The sequence below is a fragment of the Colobus angolensis genome, unplaced genomic scaffold, assembly GCF_000951035.1.
Source record: "Colobus angolensis palliatus isolate OR3802 unplaced genomic scaffold, Cang.pa_1.0 Scaffold269, whole genome shotgun sequence".
Lineage (NCBI taxonomy): Eukaryota > Metazoa > Chordata > Mammalia > Primates > Cercopithecidae > Colobus > Colobus angolensis.
The window spans coordinates 825,183-830,589 of NW_012115921.1; the positions used below are offsets into that span (position 1 = coordinate 825,183).

The 5,407-nt window shown below is 45.2% G+C and overlaps 1 protein-coding gene across 1 annotated transcript in view; it reads right to left on the minus strand.

Annotated features, from left to right (window-relative positions):
* DENND5A (DENN/MADD domain containing 5A) overlaps positions 1–5,407 on the minus strand; it is a 152,471-nt gene extending 147,064 nt beyond the window's left edge. The window contains exon 1 of the mRNA XM_011947656.1: positions 5,349–5,407. The gene's annotated coding sequence lies outside the window, so the exon portion shown is untranslated. The remainder of the gene's footprint in view (positions 1–5,348) is intronic.

Here is a 5,407-nt window from a genome sequence, read left to right on the forward strand (position 1 = left end):
AAAAAAAAAAAACAAAAAAAAAAAAACAGGGTCTTGCTACATTGGCCAAGGTGATCTCAAACTCCTGGACCCAAGCAATCCTCCTGCTTCAGCCTCCCAGAGTGCTGGAATTACAGGGTGAGCTGCTGTACCAGGACCCTCTCTCTTCTAAAGGTGACATTAAGAGACTATTTCAGGCCAGGTGAAGTGGCTCACACCTGTAATCCCAATACTCTGGGAGGCCAATGCAGGTGGGTCACCTGAGGTATGGAGTTTGAGACGAGCCTGACCAACATGGCGAAACTCTGTCTCTGGTGCACACCTGTGGTCCCAGCTACTCGGGAGGCTGAGGCTCAGAATCACTTGAACGGGAGAGGCACAGGTTGCAGTGAGCTAAGATCATGCCACTGCACTCCAGCCTGGGCAAAAAGAGCGAGACTCCATCTCAAAAGAAAAAAAAAAAGAGAGTCTATTACAATGTAGTCTCAATTTTTTAAGTAAGTTCATACAGGACACTGGCCAGTTTCCCATCTATCCTTATCCCTAGCCACTTCAATTCCTGGCAAGAGCCTCTGCACAGAGCCTGGGAAAATTGGAGTACCAGATGAAAGAACCTAGGATACTTATATCTCAATGCTAGGTGCAGATCAGTTCAGAGGAACTTACAGATTCCAAGGTAAGAAATAGGTCACAAGCATTCAGGAACCTTAATTCTTAAGCAGAGACAAGGAAAATAAACTCATGAACCCCATTTCACAGTAAAGCCTTCTCCTGGGGTCACCTAGTGGTGACCATAAGAAACAAAGAAAAAGAAGATTCACCAGGACATTCGCCCATCAGAGGTAGAAAAATAAACTGAACACTACCATCTGCCTCTCCACTTAGGATGTGCCAAAAATAATGGAAAACATAAATCAGAAGCAATTCTTGCAGATTTGCTTACCTAACTGACAAGTTCAAGATGCCATATCCTCAAGGTGGCTAAATTTGTGCTTTGCTCACAGATTACCTTCTTCTTCTTCGAGCCCAAAGAGCTTCCTCAACCAGAAAACAAAATTAATTTTCACACCCTCCTCAATTTCTTGCACAAAAAACAACTCTACATTACTTGCCTACATGCTGAGTCTGCAAGAAAGGGAAAGAGGTGACAGGAAGAGATTCCTATAAAATCCAATTATCTTAATCTATAATAAACACAGCAAGCTCTATGCTTATTTGGGGTTTTTTATCTTTATTTTTCTTCAGGTGCATTTGTTTATTTGAGACAGGGTCTCACTCTGTCACTCAGGTAGGAGTGCAGTGTCACAATCTCAGTTCACTGCAACCTCTGCCTCTTAGGCTCAAGTGACCTTCTCACCTGAGCTTCCTGAGCAGCTGGGACCACAGGCACACGCCACCACACCCAGCTAATTTTTTGTATTTCTGTAGAGACAGGGTCTTGCCGTGCTGCCCAGGCTGGTCTCAAACTCCTGGGCTCAAGCAATTCACCCACCTCAGCCTCCCGAAGTACTGGGATTACAGGTATGAGCTACTGCGCCCAGCCTCCATGTTTATTTGTTGCAGACAGAGAGGAATGAATCTTAACCTTTCTCCACAAAACAAGAAGGAACACTGAGCATCTTTGATTTGCTTATTCTGGGCTCACTTTTTAAGAATGTAGATGCTACCTGAGCTATGTAAGTTAATTGTGTGGAGTGCACCTTCTTAGAGACTCCTCAAAACCTTCTTGGAGAACCTGGGTGCAAATTACAATTTCCTGTAGTTTCACTGAGTACAATATCATCAGTTTGGGAGCTACAAGGCAGGCTGAAGAGAGAAAATGCACCCTGGAGAGTCTCAGGAAGAACCTGTTATTTGTATTCTGTTTTGTTTTATTCAAAGATTCCCTCTGGGAGTGGTGGTTCATGCCTGTAATCCTAGCATTTTGGGAGGCCGAGGTGGGCAGATCACTTGGTCAGGAATTCCAGACCAGCCTGGCTAACATGGTGAAACCCCATCTCTACTAAAGATACAAAAATTAGCTGGACGTGGTGGTGCACGCAGCTCATAATCCCAGCTACTTGGGAAGCTAAGGCAGAAGAATTGCTTGAACCTGGGAGACCGAGGTTTCAGTGAGCCAATATTGCAGTACTGCACTCCAGCCAGGGCAACAGAGTGAGATGTGTCTCAAAAAAAAAAAAAAGATTCCCGGCCGGGCGCGGTGGCTCAAGCCTGTAATCCCAGCACTTTGGGAGGCCGAGACGGGCGGATCACGAGGTCAGGAGATCGAGACCATCCTGGCTAATACGGTGAAACCCCGTCTCTACTAAAAAAATACAAAAAAACTAGCCGGGCGAGGTGGCGGGCGCCTGTAGTCCCAGCTACTCGGGAGGCTGAGGCAGGAGAATGGCGTGAACCCAAAAGGCGGAGCTTGCAGTGAGCTGAGATCCGGCCACTGCACTCCAGTTTGGGCGACAGAGCGAGACTCCGTCTCAAAAAAAAAAAAAAAAAAAAAAAAAAAAGATTCCCCCTCTGGATAGTTCAGATTCCCCTACCAACCCACCAGAAATGAAATGAAGGGGGGAAAAAAGTCCTTTCAACATTGCATACTCTAACAAAGGCCACCTATTGGAAATGTGGTCTCGGCATTCCACTACTACAACCACATTTTAAAAAAAAAACAGAAAATACCCTTCTTTACACATTTTATACAACTCATCCCCCTTTCTTTATTATCCCAATAAACTTTCACAGGGACATAATTTTAGCTTGCCAAAAAGCCAGATAACACATATTCGTTAAAAGAGAGTAACATTTCTCTTTTAATGAAATGTTGAAAGACAGTTTTTAAACATTTTTGAAGGTCTACTTGATGAGATTATTTTTATTTACATTCTTTTTTTATAGATGAGGACCCTGACAGGGTTATCTCTAACTTGCTCCCAATCACAGAGATCGTCAATAGCAGGGCAGGAATGTTACCCCAAACTCATGCTCTCGCTAACAGTTAACTTCCCAGCTTCATTCTTATGCTCTATCATTTGCAAAACATTCTATCTTCTCAAACCAAGTGTTCATACAATTTGACACCCAAAAGCACAGCATTAAAAAGAAAAAGTTTATTCCACCACCTTAAAGTTTCTTTTATTGAGAAGAATTATGTTTTTTTAATATTTCTCAACATGCTAGTGTTTTCTAAAGACCTCTAGCCAGGCCAATGAGATGCAGTTTAATGTCATGAGAAGAGCACTGGACCAAGCAATTAACTAGTGTATGCAGGTCCCACTGTCCTTCCTGGGCCTCATTTTCCTCTCTGAGGTCCCTTCCAACACCAATACCTTGAACCAAATTCTAAAAGTTACATCAAAGTCACATACTTACCACGTAGGAAAAAGATGAAAAACATCTGTACTATAAGAATTTGAAGACCTTAAAAGATGAACTTGAACAATTATTATGTACCTATCAAAATTAAAATTTATTTATTTATTTATTTATTTTTTGAGACGGAGTCTTGCTCTGTCTCCCAGGCTAGAGTGCAGTGGCACAAGCTCACTGCGAGCTCCGCCTCCCGAGTTCACGCCATTCTGCTGCCTCAGCCCCCCGAGTAGCTGGGACTACAGGCGTCCGCCACCATGCCCGGCTAACTTTTTGTATTTTTAGTAGAGACGGGGTTTCACCGTGTTAGCCAGGGTGGTCGCAATCTCCTGACCTCATGATCTGCCCACCTTGGCCTCCCAAAGTGCTGGGATTACAGACGTGAGCCACTGCGCCCAGCCTAAAATTAAAAATTTTTTAAAGTAAATTAGAAACAATAAAACTACCCCAACAAAAAGCCTAATATTAATTATATTACTGTTTCATATTTTCTCTACCTGCTATTGAGGAAATAGCTTATTTTTTTCTAACCTTGTTAAAGCATGCATTTATCACGCTTTTCTTTTTTTTTCTTTTTTCCCAGACAGAGTCTCGTTCTATCACCCAAACTGGAGTATAGTGGCGCAATCACCCAGAATGGAGTGTAGTGGCGCAATCTCAGCTCACTGCAACCTCCGCCTCCAGGGTTAAAGCGATCCTCCTACCTCAGCCTCCCGAGTAGCTGGGATTACAGGCACACGCCATGACGCCCAGCTAATTTTTGTATTTTTAGTAGAGACACGGGTTTCACCATGTTGGTCAAATTGGTCTCGAACTCCTGACCTCAGGTGATCCGCCCCCCTCGGCCTCCCAAAGTGCTGGGATTACCAGTCAGCCGCCGGGTGGTGAGCCACTGCGCCCCACCTAATTTTTTTTCATAAGAAACACTGGACTTTTTCTGGTGACCAAAAACAAAACTGTCTTGTCATCGTTGAAGCAAAGCAAGATTAGTCAACAGGATAATCACTTTTGAGAGAGAAACCTTAGAGATAGAAAAGTGAAAAGGGGTTTCCCTCATCAGGATCACATAACCTTAAAGTACAACTCGACAAACCTCCACCCACTTGAAATCCACTAACTGTAAACTCCAGACAAAAACTTATTTTCAAAACTGTTACAATTCAAAGATTCCAATGACAATGCAGTGGAAAAGTCACGGGGACTGTAATTTTCACGCCTTCTGCAATGAGTGCCAAATCTAGTCAGGGCCCCATCTTTGACTCCCCTCATCACTTTCCCTTTGAAAGATGACTTGAGACGCATCACAACACACCAAGCCTCTCCAACTAGAATGCTGCTACCCTTTTATTCACAAACGCCTTTGGCCTCATAAAGGACATAAATTACTTTTCAAAAAAGGCATGGCCCCGGGATACAAGCCCTTTCCAGGGCTAAGGGAGTTCCCACTCTTCTTGGTGCCGCCCAAGTTCACTTTATTACTTCATGTCCCATCCAGACGTGCAGAGCTGTAATCTGTAGGAAAACTCAGGGGGCCCAGCTGAGGGCTAGGTTATAACGGTTTTGAGGAAGTAGTATCACAGGCTTCTTGGGAAGTGGCCAGATAAACTCACCAAGTTTTTGTTTTCCTTTTTTTAAAGTCTGGGTGGAACTTACTTTCACTAGGACGTGGGACGCCTTCCCTCTCTAATGGGTGCTGGAGGACAAGCTTTCCTTTATTTTAAACGAAGTCACTCAACCTACACCAAACTGAGAACACACAACCCTTCCTCTTTCTGGTCGCCAAAGACGTGGCCACGGCGCAGCGGGCCGTAGGTTTGGACCCCTTATGGCTCAGGGTCCCTCATCCGTTTACCCCCTCCAGCCCAACGCCCCCTTCGTCCGCGCCCGCCCTGGTCCTCCCGGCCGACACTCGCCCGGCTCCCGGGACAAAGCGGGGCTAAAGGGAGGTTTCTTCCTGGGTCCCCGACCACAGCGGGCGCGGGAAAGCGGCCCCGGGCTCTGCGCGCACTCACCCGACAGCTCGTCCGGCTCCAGCCCGGTCTCGGTGTCCAGTCCGCAGATGACAAAGTAG